We start from the raw sequence: 16744 nt of genomic DNA on the forward strand, positions 1-16744 counted from the left end.
TAGTGGATAGTCCTGCTGTGATCAGAGAGTGGTTTGTAGAAAGAAGTCGGATGGTTATAATTAGTGGTGGATGCAAATGGTTAACACAAGGAAGTTTTCTTTCATATAGCAGTGAAAGCCATTCTTGCTATGAAATAACATCACTTCTGCTGAAATAAGCTGCACAGTGTTAGTCTCAGGCTGGTGATTACAGAACCTAATTCTTGTGACACTTCTCAACCAAGGAGTACTAAAGCTCTTGACATAGTGTGGATGTTCAAGGCTGCCTGTGGCTTTACAGACTTGCCGTGATATACTGCTGGGCTCTGTTAGGTCATATAATTGGTTACTGGCTTTTAAGAGGGATTTCAGTTTAAATTTGGAATCTCCAAGCCAAGAACGGGGCCCTTTTCTGCTATTCATTATAAAATAAACAAGTCTTCAATTAAGCCATCTCCTTTGTCAGAACCTATGGGACAGGTAGCCCCTCAATGAAGGCATCGTTTCTTGTAGATGAAGGGCGGGTAACAATAGGATGCTACTTTACAGTATTTTATAAACACTTAGATGAAATTACCCTATGATTTGTACTTGGAAGTAACAAATTAAATATTTTGGGTGCATATACTAGAATCAGTTGCTTCATGAATTCTAATGGTGTGAAAAAAGAGTTATGCAGTGCTCCAGCTTGTGGCTTCAGCTGGACACGTCCGTGGGGGAGTCTGACTCTGATGTATCTAAAGGAGACATTTTCTAAAGCCAGCCTTGAAGGTAGAAAATAGAATGCAAATGGTGGTGGGACTTGAGGAAAATGCTTTCTTTTGGGATCTAGAAAGGAGATGCCAGAGAAGATAGGACTCAAGGTTTGAAAAAATGGGGTGAGCTAAGAGGCATCCTAAATGAGTTTCTAGATTGTTTGGTTAAAATGGTCCCTGATTTTTTTTTTTAACAAAAACACCTCTGAGGATCCCTAAAGCAAATTTATGTATATCACATTAAAAATATGCCTGTTAAATTGTTTTCCAACTCGTGATATCCTAGATGAATCAAGTCCACAAGACCTTTCAAGTGATCAGTATAACCTTATAGAAATAGCTAGACTCATAGGAAGTTTTGATTTTGAGATTTAATGAGTATTTCAATGAACGAGGGTAATTAATTTTATTTTTCAGAAATTTAAAAAAGTGTGTATATGTGTATTTTCTTTTAAGGAAATGGCCAAAAACCTTATTGAAAAATAGAGAGAGTACAAGATGGCTTATACCTTCTTGTGACCAAGGGCAAGTCACTTCACTTCTTTGGTCCTCAATTACTTTATTCATAAAATGAGAGAACTGATGTAGGTTCTTGGATGTGTATAGATACTTATAAAATACATGATGCTGCTTGTGTGTGCATACTCTTTTAATGTGCATGGACTGTTGCTTATGTTTTTCAGTAACCATTATGAGGTGGGCACTTAGCTGGTGGAGTGGAGGAGGAATGTGGAGCAGGGATGAGGGTAAGCTGATGCAGGAAGGGGAGCCTTGTGCAGATTGATGACGGCTGTGCACTGTGAGCTGAGGAGTGCGCCCGTGGCCCCAAAGATTAAAGCAAAGAAGGGAAAGCTAGACAAGTGGACAGTTCCCAGTCTGTTAAATCTCATCAGCTAACAATATTTCAAAAACAATGTTTGGGGATTGACAATCATATTTTGTAAGGATGTTAAAAAATCTAGTATGATGTGTTACCTTCATTTTGTGAATAAAATGACATTCACATCTGTGTATATAGGAAGCGTATATTATCAGAAAAAAAAATCCAGTTCTTTAAATTCAACAAATTTATCTTTTGGAAAACTCATCCCATCATCCTTATTCTCATTTTTCCTTGGACTGGAAAAAATGTCATCCCAATGGTCACAGGTCCTAGGACCAGCATTTAGAAATCAATGAGTCTTTCCAGAATTCATTCTATGATCCTTGTTTGTATTTTCTGGGAGAGAACTAGTAAATGAGTGCTCTCCTAGGCTTAAAATCCTGAGAGTCTATGTTTAGCGGTTCTAGTGATGCAGGGATTGAAGGGGGAGAACAACTCTTCGTCACCTTCTTGGGGGACCAGCGAGTGGCTCTGTATGTGGGGAGGCCAGGCAGGAGCACATGTGTCTTTGGAAACAGTGGGGAGCACTGAGATGGAACCTCCGTAACCCTGCTGGGATGATCATCTTTAGATCGAGTTTTACAATTGGAATGGTACGAATAACATAAATAAACTGATGGTGATTTACCTTGCTTTTTAGTTTCATTTCCTGGAGTTTTATGAAAATCTCCATTATCAGTCGGCAGGTAGTCCACCCATCTCAAATTATTTGCTGATTGTCTGAGAAATATTTTTTCCCCAAGGAAGTCCAGCACTGACACAATACTGATTTAATTATTAAACAATGCTGCTTATTTTTCCATAGCCTTTTGGCCATATGTAGCCCTTTGTTGTTCTGAGGATGCTCCTAGCACTGCAGTGGTGCTGTCCGCATCAATCAGTCTACCCTCAATGGGAAAGCCTGTTTTCAGGGGACTCAGTTTCCCCCTTTGTGTTGGAGGGTGATAATAGTGAGATAGTCATCTCCTGAAGGCAGAGATAAGAGTATCCGTCTGTTGCCCTGTCATGATTCCCTGATATAAATGTGCTCACCACCAATGTATATTTAGACTAGGAGCTTCCCACTATCTGAAGCAAAAATTTCTTGTTGCAAAGCTACAGTATGTATATTGGCAAATAATCAATGTCCCTTAAGAGGTAACTAGAAGGCACCTTGGATTATTTCTGTTAGAGCATGTGAGTCCTCTAAGCTTTGGCATTTTTCTGGTCGGTCTGATTGGCAGGCAGGAGGCCAAAGTTAGCATTGACCCAGAGGCCACCACAGTGGGGAGAGGGTAAGTAGGGGACGTGTCTCCCTTGTTTAGAGTCACACAGGGACCTTAAAATATACCCTCTGGTGTTTAGACCAGGTTACTCTTTCCTTAAAGGAGGTGTGTTAAGTTCCTTCTACTCATCTCCTACTGAATGTTATATATAACTGAACTTCATTTTTATTTTGTAAGTTCTGGTAATGAAGTAGCTTTGAAGATCAGTCTATTGGTTTTGTGAAGACAGGGACCTTTAAAGATGGGATAACAAAGAAAGGGGCCTGGAATAGGTTGAAAAGGTAGCAGCCTGGAGACTGATGTGTGAGTGACTCTTCAGGCAGGACTTCTTGTCATTCTCCTCTTCCCGTAAACACAGAGGCTCAGCTTCACGGGAAACCAGAACTCTGCCCACGAAACATCTTCATCCTGCCATTCTCTAGGTCTCAATCAATGAAGCCATATAATTTCAACCATCCACAGTAAAAATTTTAACCCAGGCTTCCCTGGTGGTTCAGTGGTTGAGAGTCCGCCTACCGATGCAGGGGACACGGGTTCGTGCCCCGGTCCGGGAAGATCCCACATGCCGCGGAGCGGCTGGGCCCGTGAGCCATGGTTGCTGAGCCTGCACGTCCAGAGCCTGTGCTCCGCAACGGGAGAGGCCACAACAGTGAGAGGCCCGCGTACCGCAAAAAAAAAAAGAAAAAAATTTAACCCATTAAAAAACTTTATCAATGCTCTTGACTTTTCATTTTTAATCAGTTACTAGGGGGAGGGTGTTTTTTCCCTATAGTTCTCTCCATCCTCATCATAATTACTTAATCCAGACCCCCATATCTTCCTACCTGGACTTGGGCGTGGTCCTCCTGGTTGCTTCCTTGGACTCAGTCTCTCAGCCCTTCCAATCCGTTGTGTGTGCTTGTTTGGGGACTTATCTTTCCTTCACCCCCACTCATATCATCACCTCCCTGTCTTAACCAGTACCCAGTGCATCGAGTTTCAGCTCTACTGCTTGAGCTTCCCCAGGATTCACCTGCTCCACACAAATTTATTGAGCACCAACAATGCATCCGGCATGGTGCCAGGACCTGGACATAGGAAAAAGATAAAAGCCCCACTTTCGAAGAGCATTGGTTCTTGCTGAGGAAAGAAAGTGTAGGGGAAGTTCCAGAGTCAGGGAAGCCTTTGCCAAGGAGGTGACCTTGGAACCTGGTCTTGAGGGAGTGGAATTCATCAGACAAAAGGGATTTCCAAGGAAGAGGAACTGTGAAGAGAGATGAAAGGTACCTGTTTGAGAGGTGGCATGAATTCTGAAGTTAGCGCAGGATGGCTTGAGGGTGGGCGCTGGTAACTTGGCAGGAAGGAGGAGGTGTGGGCTGCACCCAGGCCTCCTCACCGTGGTCCCGCTCTCCCCAGTCAGCAGAGAGCCTGCCTCCAGCTGGGCCTGCCTCGTGCCGTCTTGCTCCTTTCCCAACTGGTCCCTCACTTGCATGTTCCCCTCACTTGACATGGCAAGTCATGTCATGTCATGGAAACATGACATTTCCCCAGATCTTTCTGTCTTTTAAGGTGCAATTATTGTACCACTTGCTCTAAGGAGACTTCCTCGACTTCTTGGGCCCTCTTTACAGTGCCCTCCGTTTCTAAACTTTTTTGTGTGGTAAAGTTACGTAATATAAAATTTACTGTTTTAATTATTTTTTAGTGTACAATGTGGCATTAAATACGTTTGCATTGTTGTGCAACCATCACCACCATCTCCAGAAATTTTTCATCTTCTCCAAATTGAAACTCTGTACCCCATCTCTCCAGCTTCTGGAAGCCACCGTGTTACTTTCTGTTTCCATAAATTTGACTTCTCTAGGTACCTCATGTAAGTGGAATCATACAATATTTGTGCTTTTGTGACTGGCTTCTTTCATGTAGCATAATGTCTTCAGGTTTCATCCATGTTGTAGCATACATCAGAATTTCATTCCTTTTTAAGGCTGAGTAAAACTCAATTATATGTATGTACCACCTTTGTTAACCTATTCACCTGTCAGTGGACACTTGGGTTTCTTCCACATTCTGGCTGTTGTGAGTGATGCTACTATTGACATGGGTGTATAGTGTTTGAGTCCCTGTGTTCACTTCTTTGGGGAGTGTTTCTCTGCTTAAAAAATTATTTCAGTCTATACACAATTTGGTATGAAATAACTTCATATTTATTACTGATATTATTTTATAATACTTTGAACACCTACTAAATGGTATGGAATAGGCATTTCATGTAGAGAAACAATCAGAGCCACGAACATTTACTGAGCGCATATGATGTACCAAGTACTCTTCTGCATGTTTTGCATGTAGTAACACATTTAATCCTCAGAATAACCTTAGGAGAAGGACACTTACAGTCCCCATTTTACAGACTGAGGAAACGGAGGCACTGAGTAGTTACGTAACTTACCCAAGGGCATGTAGCAAGTCAGAGGTATATGTTATGAACTCTCACAGCAACTCAGAGAAGCAAATATTACCATCTTCACTTATTCTGATGAGAAAATTATTGCTGTCAGAAATTGCCACACCTAATACCACACAGTTAAGAAGCAGCAGAATTCAGGTATAACCCTGGTTTACCTGACTCCAATTCCCATGCTCTGCAGTGTATTTTATCTTATTTTACTTTAAAACCAGATTGCACATTCTTGTGAGAAGAAAACCTCTTTCTGATTACTGCACATTTCTAAGTACATAATCAGTGATCACTAAATATTTGTTTTCTTATTGTTAGGTTAATAAGTGGATGAATGTGTAGGATTTAAGGAAAGGATATCATAGTTTTGAGTGGAGACTTGAGTTTGAGGACAAGGGAATGGGAAGAAATAATTTAAAACAATACTTTAAGAAAGAAATTAGTGCTCAATAACCATTGTTTTTCCAAAGCTATAAGTAGGTCATAATACATGGAATGCAGTGTTACATATGCTGTGTCCCATGAAAAACAGTCATTGACAATTCACAGAGTTCCACTGCTCTTGTGAATTGTTCAGATTTGCTGGTAAGATGAGAAGCTCCAAACTCCCACCAGGCTGCTGTTTCTGCTCCTGCCATGGAGGGGCCTTTTCTGTGAAGAGGGGAGAGCTTGGGGGAAGCCAGGCTGAGAGGGGAAGGCTGACAGGGAGAGTCAGGATGGATGGATGAGGATGGATGGCCCCAGTGGGAGGAGGGCACGCGTGAATTGAGAAGTAGGATCCATCCATTATATAAAAGTAAACAATAAGCAACTTTTGAATCACGGTGCTGTATTTCCTTCTGGGATTCAAATGACTACACAAACCACTTGAGCTTCATTTTTATGGTTTATGAATCTCAAGGGAATTATATGCTCATAATTTATAGTTGCTGGTTCCACGTAGTGTTTATGGCTCCGTATGTTATGTATGATGATATCGTGTGCATGCCTGTACACAGGGTTTAATTAATGACCTAGAGGTTATCCTTGGCCTGACTTATTGATGTCTCTGTGTTGGAAAACATGTGCTCACATGCTGAAAAATAAGAGCAGCTTAGGGCCAAGAGCAGGAGCCTTGGAATTTGGAGTGAAATTTCATGCCACTCCATGCTTATACCAGCTGCAGATTCAGTCTTTGGAATTCTTCATGTGTTGTGCACCTTTCCAGCTCATCCTCTAAGCTTCTGCAATAAGTGAATCAATTAAAAGTTGAATTAGATTCTAATTCCCTTTGAATCTATTCTTTCCTATATTTTTTGGAGAGTGCAATGGATATAAAAGTTACAATTGCTTTTTTGGTTATTCTTTCTTTGAGAAGCAGTGAGTCTTCTCCATCTTCTGCAGTTCAGGGCATGTGGTGTCCTGCCGTGGACTCATGTAACAATGTTTTTTGGGCTCCATGTGTGAAGAGGGAAGGTCAGGGCACGGGGTGCAATTTTATTAACTTTTTTCTTTAGAGTAGCTCTGCTAAAACTAGATTTTAGAGTGTTAAAGTGACTTAGATTGAGTTCAGTGATTTTCAAACTTTAAAAAATTTAGAGGTCCTCTCTTTAAAGAAGAGCAAGTGTAGAAGCCAACAGATAAAACAGATAAACAAGCAGTTGTCCTTGCCCCTTTGGCCAGGTGAGAGGCAGTGTGTGCACTGGTTACAAGTATGAACTGTGGCATTAGACTGCTTGAGTTCAGGTCCCAACTTGTCCCACTTACTTAGAAGGGCAAGTTACTTAATCCTCTTGTGCCTCAGTTTATCCATCTATAAAATGGGGGTGATAAGAATAAAACTTTTCTCATGGGGTTGTTGATATAAGTTAAGTGCTTAGGCTGTGCCTTGCATGTGGTACTTTCTATCAGCTACTGCTATTATTATTTAACCTGCTCAAGGCTCAGTGGAGTAGCCTGAAAACCTCTGAGTTCTTCAGATATGTATTGAATACCTGCCATATGCCAGGCACAGGTCTAACTGCTGGGGGGAAGGTGGTGAACAAAACAAAGTCTGCTTTTCTGGCTCTTACATGCTGGTGGTTTAGCCCAGGGGTTGGCAGACTTTTTCTGTAAAGGGCCGGGTATATAAGTGTTTTAGGCTCTGCAGACTGTACTGTCTCCGTCATCACTGCTCAGCTCTGCAGCTGTGGCATTAAGCAGCCTTTGACAATATGTAAATGAATGGGCATGGTTGTGTTCTAATAAAACTTTATTTATAAAAACAGGGAAGTGGGCTGGATCTGGCCCGAGGGTAGAGGTTTGCCTCTTCCTGATCTAACCTAACCTCTCCTTTTATAAACAAGAAAATTGAAGCCCAGGTCACACAATAGTGGCAAAATCAAAACTAAAATCCTATTTCAGACATCCTGTGCTGTATTCTTCCATTCTGCCATGCTCTCTGGTACACTGGTTCTGTGAGGGCCCAGTCTTCTCCCCTCCTATCTTCTATTAAACTGCACAGTGAGCTGGGTGAAGAAGAGGGTGACCAGGAGTCTTACCAGCAGATCCTGTGATTTGCTTGCTTTTTTATCTGTCTTTAGATTGTTGTATTCACTCATTCAACAAATACTTACCAGGTGCTTATTGCGTCCTAGGTACTGTTCTAAGGCACAGTGGCTAGTGGTTAGCAAAGCACACAAAGATCCCTGCCCTCTTGGAGTTTCCATTCTAGAGGAGAGGATGGTGACAGTAAACAATACACACAACAAATAAGTAAATTATCAGATGATGAGGAGGAACAGGAGTGTAGGGGTAGGTTGTAGGGTTTCCTAGATGGTCAGAGTAGGCCTCACAGAAAATGTGAAATTGTAACTGAACCAAACTTGGGTCTGCTCCCCCACATGCAGTAAAGACAATCTACTGACACCAGGTTGTGGTGAAGGAAAGTGCAGCATTTATTGCAGGTGCCAAGCAAGGAGTCCAGGGCAGCTAGTGCTCAAAACACCCGAACTCCCCATGGGTTTCAGCAAAGAATTTTTAAAGGCTAGGTGGGGAGGGGCATCCCAGGGTATGTGATCAGCTCATGCACAACTCTCTGATTGGTTGATGGTGAAGTAACAGGGGTTAACATTATCAGTCTTTTGGCTGCAGGTTGGGTAGCCTGGGGGCTACATGTTCATGGTCATCAAGCGGTTAACATCTCCCATTTGGTGGGGGTTTTCGACTCTGTAAAACAACTCAGGAAACGTGTGTCAGATACTATTTTCTAGGCTACCTCAGAGAGGAGTTAAAGCAGAGGATATGGGGGAGGGGTCTGTCCCAGGAAGGCCCCATAGGGTCCTGCTCAGTTACAAAATATGAGAAAAGCTTTGAGGGAGATGAGAACATCAGCAGAGCGAACCTGGGGCAAGAGCAGGAACTGCTAGAGCAAAGAGAGGGGTTCCTGTGAAGAGTGTTGGAAGAATGGCAAATAGCCCAGTGCAGCTGGAGAGGAGTGTGCAAGGGGGTGTAACAGGAGTGGAGGTAGGGTGGGGCAGAGACCATACTGTGTCCATGAGCCTGAGGACAGTGGGAAGGCACTGTAATATTCTGGACAGAGGACTGCCCTGCTCCAGGAGAATGGGCTCCCTCTGGCTGCTCTTGAGAATGGAGTATAGAAGCAGACTGGGTAGGAGGAGAGAGCATCAATCCAGATGAGAGGTGATGTTGACTCAGGCCACAGGGATAATGACGGATGGAGAGAGAGAGGAGGTCAGATTCTGGAAATATATATATATATATATATATATATATATATATATATATATATATATATTTTTTTTTTTTTTGCGGTACGCGGGCCTCTCACTGTTGTGGCCTCTCCCGTTGCGGAGCAACAGGCTCCGGACGCGCAGGCTCAGCGGCCATGGCTCACGGGCCCAGCCGCTCCGCGGCATGTGGGATCCTCCCGGACCGGGGCACGAACGCGCGTCCCCTGCATCGGCAGGCGGACTCTCAACCACTGCGCCACCAGAGAAGCCCCTGGAAGTATATTTTGAACGTAGCACTGATAGCATTTCCCACATATTGAAGGTGGAGTGTGAAGAATGAGAGGAATTAAAATGATCTTCTGCTTACAGTATTCGTAGGATTCCTGAGCTGATTACACAGCCCAGGAACCTTCACTTATGGACCTCAGGGAGAACTGAGGTCCAGAGAGGAAGGACTTTCCCTCGGTCGGGGCAGCTCTGTCTCCCTTTTCTATTGACGCTCGTTTGTCTTCTTGTGTTTATCTTCTTCCTTCTTACCTGATGCCACAGAGCTAGGTGCCCCTCCTCTGTCCTTTCCCTGTCATTCTGTTTTTACTTACACCTGTCATGAAATGTCCCTCTCTGTTTACTTGTTTCCCCCCATAGGTTACCTCCCTGAGGCCTCTTAGCATAGTGCTTGATACATAGTAGGTGCTTAGTTAATATTTGTTGTATGAAGAAATACATTTTTTGAGATAGTCTCCTCCAAATTTCCAGCCATTCTAAAGTCTCGTTGTCCTTTTATAGTTTTTCTTCTTTCACTGACTTTTCTTTCAGTGCTTTCTTTCTTTCTTTCATTTCTCATAGAATCTTAACTTGGATTTGCTTCATATTTTCTATTTTAAGAATTTCCCTTGGACCTGTCACGTTGAAAGGAAAAGTCCTTTGATTTTCGTTTTAAATTACATCTGTTAAACAGTAACACATCAGGCAGTAAGGCATTTGATATTTTAAATCTCTACTTTTACTTTCTTTTGGTTCCTCAACAGGTCTCTTAGGGGCATTCAAGTTCAGAGTATCTTGAAATTCTGCCACAGCTGGGGTACAGTTGCTGTGGTGTGTATAATACTTGAATGTGTGACGTGCAGCTGGATAATGCAGAGTTTACTCACGCCCAGAGTGTAATGCATCTGTCTACACCCGGTCCTCTCCTTTGCCATTACTCTTAGTTGAGCATGTGCTATAAAAACCACCAGGTGTCAACATTCTAGGCAGCCAAGCCCTAACTAAATCTTCTCAGGATGAAGGTACACCTGCCGGAAGCATCTTCCAGAACTGCAAATTCATAAAACCCTTTGCTTTTAGCTGAATTATTGCTCCATGTCCTGAAAGCTACAAAAACACAACATCAGGTTAGAGTACATAATGGGTAAAATACCTGTTATCTACAGTGACTTGAAAGATATTTTTATTCTTTTTGCATATTATTTTTTGAGGGATATGTGAGTCTTTTTACTGTCTTAAAAGGGCTGTGAGCTAGCAATAGATTATTGGTTGCCATATTTCTGGCTTTATGATTCATTGATCATAGTCTCATTCTTTTAAGTTCAATGATGAAATAATAGATAATATTTATAGCCTAGCACCATGCTAAGTATCCTACATGAATTCTTTAATTCTCACAACCCTACGGTAGGTACTATTATTATTATTATTATTCCCATTTTACATTTGGGGCATGAAGTTAAGTAACTGACTCCATGACAATATCTGTGGAGCCCAGGGCATACTTGTTCTTACCAAATGGTATTTGCATATCTGTAGCTCTGTGGTATTATGCTGGCTCATGTTCAGTTTTTCCTCATTTCGATTTTAAATTATGATCCTTTTGGGGATACAGGGTAAATCTCAGTAAGCCTTAATGTTAATTTGTGTTTCATTTAGTGTATATTTTATAAAAATTTCCAACTTTTATATACCACTATAGCATTTACAAAATGCTTTTACAAATAATATCTCCCTTAATTTTAGTGTTCTTTGAACTCTTATTCTTCTATCATCAGAGTCATACTGATCATCTTAAATGCAGAGAAAAGCTTCCCTGTCTTTCTTTTCCCTTTTAATTCCCCCCAAATCCCACCTCTCCTCACATCTATTGCTTCACAGTGTTCAAAATAATTTCTTACCTATTATCCCATTGAATCCTCAAACCAGTCATCTGAGGTAGATGTTATTTTCCCTATTTTTCTGCCAAAGACGTTGAGTCTTAGAGAAGTGATTTGACTGTCAGAGAGATGAGGCAGAAGGGAAATCAGAGAGATTTGAAGTCTGGGAAAGATTCAGCCCACCATTTGCTGTCTTTGAAGATGAAGGGCCCCAAGCCTGGGAAGATGAGCAGTCTCTAGAAGCCGAGACCAACCCCTGGCCAACAGCTGGCAAGGAAACAGGGACCTTAGTCCTACAACCTCAGGGACGTGACTTCTCCCCTAGCACCTCCAGAGAGGAACGCAGCCCTGCAGACACCTTGATTTCAGCCTTGTGAGACACTTAGAGAGAACCAACTGAGCCATGCTGTGCCCGGACTCCTGACTCATGGAACCATGAGAAAATAAATGTGTAGTTTTAAGCTACTGAATTTGTGGTAATCTAGTACAGTGACAATAGAACACAAACACAGTCACAAAAGCTGTTCTATACTGTTTCCACTGGCTTCCTGGGACAGAACCCAGCACTGTGGTTTCTAAAAGTGAGAGGGCCATCCACTCCAGGTATGCACAAGATGATCCACTTAGGTAAAGAAAAAAAAAAATCTCAACTCTTAAATTTACAGTTTTATAGTTTTTATAATGTAATTAATGTATTGGTATAGCAGAATATTTATAATGCATATATCGTGTTGTCTGCTCAATTGTTATTTACTGATAGGGTTACATGATCAAAAAAGCATGTTGAACAGTGACCTAGTGGAGTGGGGAGCAGAATGTCAAGTCAGCATGTCTAGTGGTAAGCTCACTGTATTTGGAGTTGGAGTGATTGATTTTGTTTCCACCTATGATGGAAATTAACCTGGTGGCTTTGGTTAAGCCACTTTACATCTGTGGCTCACATTTCCCCATGGAACCTGAGGGAGATTACTTGAGCTTCCTTGAGAGTATAGGGATGCCACGTTGATGTCCAATCAGTAACTACCATCTCTGAACCATGTCTTTGTTCTGATTGAGGAAAAAGAAACTTAGACCAAAAATACAGGTTTTACTGAGTTGGCTGTTTGTTTGGACAAATTGATCACTGTGTTTGACTGAGTCTACTTAATACAGTAAGCTACTTCTGGACAGGTGTTTTTCTGATTCACTTCTCAGGTCTTCCAACCTCTAATCTGGTACTTTGCACCAGATTAATAATAAGATTTTGCAGAATCAATGCATGGACTTAATTAGGTAAAATAAAAAAGTTAAAAAGAAGCAGTAACAACATAATTATAGTGATATATCTTAGTTATTACCAGGGCCCAGGTTGCCTGACTGCTTCCATTAGGCCACAGCATTTCAAGGAGACTGGCAGTAAAATTGATGTCACTAGAGATATTCCAACAGGACTGTCAGCTTCATAGTATAGCTCCATGTAAGTAGTACATATCATGTGCCAGATGTTATTCTAAGTACTTTCTATTTCTATGTTAACTCAATGTTCACATAACAATATTGGTTTTGTACTAATATTTTAGTTACAAGTGGGTAAAGCAAGACACAGAGAGGTTAAAGAACCTACCAGAGGTCACACAACTATTGATAGTAATTGACAGGGCAGGTATCCAAACCCAGCAGGGTGGATTCAGAGTCTGTGCCTATCACCACTGTGCTCTGTTGCTTCTCCATGGTAGGAGGTTGTGAGGTGGGCTTAGAAGGACTCTTCTTCTGAGTTCTTCAAGCATAGGTATTCTTAAATTCCTAACTCATCAAGAATTGAGGACCACCTTCCTTCCCCAAGGACTCAGAGCATGAGAGCAGAATGGGAGAGCCCAGAGTGGGGTGTCTAGGGTGGTGCTATGGAGATGAGTGACAGGGAGAGCATGGCACAAAGAGCTCTCTGGCCTTGGGAAAATTAAGCTTTCTGAGCCACAGTTTCCTCATATGTCAACATGGAGCTGACAAACCTACTGGATGAGGCTGTAGAGGATGAAATGAAATAATGGGTGTATAGCATTGCTTTGGGCATGGAACATAGCAGGTGCTTAATGAGACTTTGTGGAACAACACTGCACCCCTGGTCTGAGTAGCTCTCAAGAGGATACGTCCTGCTACCTACGGCACAGCTTTGACTACATGGAACTCCAATGCACTGTGTCCCAAGCCTATCCCATGATCTCCTGCTTCCATTCTGACCTGCCTGTCTTCCTGTGTTCTGAACCCTTCCACAACTTCACCATCCCCCAGCGTCCTAGGTTGGAAACCTCACCTGTATCCAAACAACTGCAGAGCTTTGTTGAGTCTGCCTCTCTAAAGTCAGCAGGACTCATCTTCCTCTTTGTTTCTGTATGGCTAAGGATTTAGCTTAGGTCATCGTCAGTAGGCTCGGATTATAGGCACAGCCTCTTAACCCATCTTCCCATCTCCATGTTGCTGCTGGTGATCTGTCCAAAACACAAGCCAAAATATTGCTTCCCCACGAAAACCTCCTTTTACCTTTGTACTGCTTTTAGTGAGACTGTATAATCTGGACCCTTTCATAGTCACATCCCATCCAGGAACAAGATGTGCACTTGGCAGAAGTGCCTTGTGTTACCTAAGGAGTACATGAGTGTGATGGTGGCGGCTGGATGTGGTGCATCAGCAACTGGGTAAGGGAGCCACCAGAACTGGGGTTGCTTAGAATAACTAGTCAAAGATAGAGGGTGACTAGCTGCAGTCTTGGCCAGGGCCATTAATTTCTCCTTCCTTTCCACTTTCCACCTTTTGAATGCTTCATTGTCACCAACTCTCCCACCAAAGTATATACAAGAAGAATTAAAAAAAGCCTTTGAGAATTTGCAGATACCTGGGAAGGGCTCTGGAGACAATCTGCATATCCAGAATCTGGGAGGTACTGTATATATAAGCATTGGTTTCTAAATACACGGTTTGTAGGCCTGAGGTCTCTGTGGTCACTAGGCTATAATTTTTTTTTTTTTTCGATACGCAGGCCTCTCACTGCCGTGGCCTCTCCCATTGCGGAGCACAGGCTCCGGACGCGCAGGCTCAGCGGCCATGGCTCATGGGCCCAGCCGCTCTGCGGCATACGGGATCTTCCCAGATTGGGGCACGAACCCGTGTCCCCTGCATCGGCAGGCGGACTCTCAACCACTGCACCACCAGGGAAGCCCACTAGGCTATAATTTAATGCCCATGGCTGCACCTTCTTACTCTTCATGTCCCTGCTCTTATTTTATCTCCTTAGAGAGGCCTTTCTGTCTCCATTGCTCTCTTCCCTAACCCTGTTGATTTTCCTGCATGGCACCTGACTTCTTTTTTTTTTTTTTTTTACTACATATTTATTTGCTTTTCTGTTCTCTGTCTAGGATGTACAGGGATTCAGCACCTGGAAAAATACCTGACACATATTAAAAGCTTGTTAAATATTTGGAATAAATGGATGAATGAATTATTACAGAATTAAAAGTGAATATGGGAGAAGAGAGAGTTGGATATTTCCAAGAAGATTTCTGCAGAGAGCAGCAGGGAGCTAGAAGGCAATCTACCTTGGGGGTAACTCCCTCCCCTTGACAGCAAGAGGGAATTTAACTACTCAGGGAATAAAGTGAGCCTGAGTTGGGAGAAGCCTCCCCACCACTCTCTGTTTTATACACCTGTTGCCTGCCCATGGGGTATCCCATCCTGTTGGTTGGAGGCTTAAGGACGAGCACCTGATTTGCCATCACCAAGCAGAGCAGATGTGCTTTTCTCCCTCCCTCGGTGCGTGGGGTCTCGCTGGGAGTGGGCCTACAGAAGTTTGGTGCCTGGGATGCTATTCCCTCCCTGGATAGTTGGGGAGCTGCCCAAAGCCTATTTGTCCACTCTGGGAGTAAGGTCCTGGAGGAGAAGCTCAGTAGTTTGGCTGAATAGCATAGCCTTTCTCAGTGAAACTCTGCAAGGAGTTTCTGCTCAGGCCTCCCAGGGTAGAGCAGCGATTTGCAGAAGTTTCAGGCCTCTTTATATTCCAGTTTCATCTCTCCCCATTGATTTTGCCATTTGCGGCTTATAATGGAAATGAGGCTAGTGGGTACAGATGGAGCAGTTACTAGATGCTTCTCTATTTTGTAGCTGGGGCACTCCTGGGGAATCAGCTGTGTGGGTATTTGCTTCCTTAACTCTTCTCTGAGTTTTACCAAGTCAAGGTCACCCGGAAGACGGTCATCAATTTGTCGATTTGTTCATATTGTACAATATGAAAGGAGATGAAAGAATTAGGACCGCCCCCAACATAAAAGCTTAAAGAACAGAAGTATATAAGTTGTGACCATTTGTACTAATTTTATGAATACACTTTGCTAAAACAGGATGGAAAATACATTACGTTTGAACATCTTCCCTCTATCCAGTTCTTAGGGGGCAATAAAATGTTTATTTTGCTGCAGCTTGATCATGATGCTGGCGTCATAAAGAAGGCTGGTATTTATTTTGCTTTAAGAAAACTCAAGATATATACGCTGATGTGTCATGTATGTAGAGGCCAGTCTGGAACACAGCTTTGATCCAAAAAAGTAAGTGGAAAAGACCTCGAAGATATGAAGCAAGAGACTCGTGTCACTGCATGAAAGCCGGGGCCCCTCAGCACTTTTTTTTTTTTTTTGCGGTACGCGGGCCTCTCACTGTTGTGGCCTCTCCCTTAGTGGAGCACAGGCTCAGGACGCTCAGGCTCAGCGGCCACGGCTCACGGGCCCAGCCGCTCCGCGGCATGTGGGATCTTCCCGGACCGGGGCACGAACCCATGTCCCCTGCATCGGCAAGCGGACTCTCAACCACTGCGCCACCAGGGAAGCACCCCTCAGCAATAATTATTCTTGATTCCCACTTAGTATTCTAGCCTCAACATTTTCAGGTGTCTTTAGTCCCCAGCCCAGAGAAGCTAAGAAGCAGAAAAGTGGAAGAAGGCAGGGAAGTTGCAAGTCACAATCATACTAATGGAAGAGAAGAATGACAGCTGACAGCAAGGGAGGTGACAGCAAAGCTCAATCAGCAATGCAGGACTGCTGTGGACTAGCTCGGAATTGTTGGCTTTTGTCTGCAAGTCCAGGGCAGACCAAGTGGGGATTGCCTTTAGGCACCACACACAGGAAAGGGACATTGGAGGGAATGACTTCAGCTAGGAAGATGTGAATCTCTAAATGTTGTTCATAATTTTGCCAGATCAAAGAGCTCTGTCTGGGGAGGAAGCTGGGATAGGAAATTGGGCAAATGTTGCTTGGCTCAAGATAGATGCTGGAGGACCAAGAGTTGGTTTCCAAGGTAGGTGGGCACGAGTTGCTAAAGAGAGATGCTCTGAGGTCCATGTGGGTGGTCAGGTTGATTCAGAAACTAAATTAGAAGAGTTTAGGTTTTTGCTGACCGAGTTCCTTTCACGTAACCTTAAAAAAAATCTGCTGCAGACTGGTACCTTCAAGATGTATGTTCTAGGGAGGGAGCACAATGATCTTGGGGTATGTGGTGTATGTAGTATACAATGCCTTTTTATCTAAATACAGAAAGAAATTAAGCTTT

At 43.0% G+C, this 16744-nt stretch overlaps 1 long non-coding RNA gene across 1 annotated transcript in view; it reads left to right on the forward strand.

The window, feature by feature from the left end:
- The window catches only part of LOC309792127, a 62431-nt gene extending 46415 nt beyond the window's left edge, over positions 1 to 16016 (forward strand). The window contains exons 2-3 of the long non-coding RNA XR_014291606.1: positions 14566 to 14752; positions 15622 to 16016. This is a non-coding gene — a long non-coding RNA (uncharacterized lncRNA). The remainder of the gene's footprint in view (positions 1 to 14565; positions 14753 to 15621) is intronic.
- Positions 16017 to 16744: the final 728 nt, after the last annotated feature.

The sequence above is a fragment of the Mesoplodon mirus genome (assembly GCF_964341445.2).
Source record: "Mesoplodon mirus genome assembly, chromosome: 16".
NCBI classification, from domain to species: Eukaryota; Metazoa; Chordata; class Mammalia; order Artiodactyla; family Ziphiidae; genus Mesoplodon; species Mesoplodon mirus.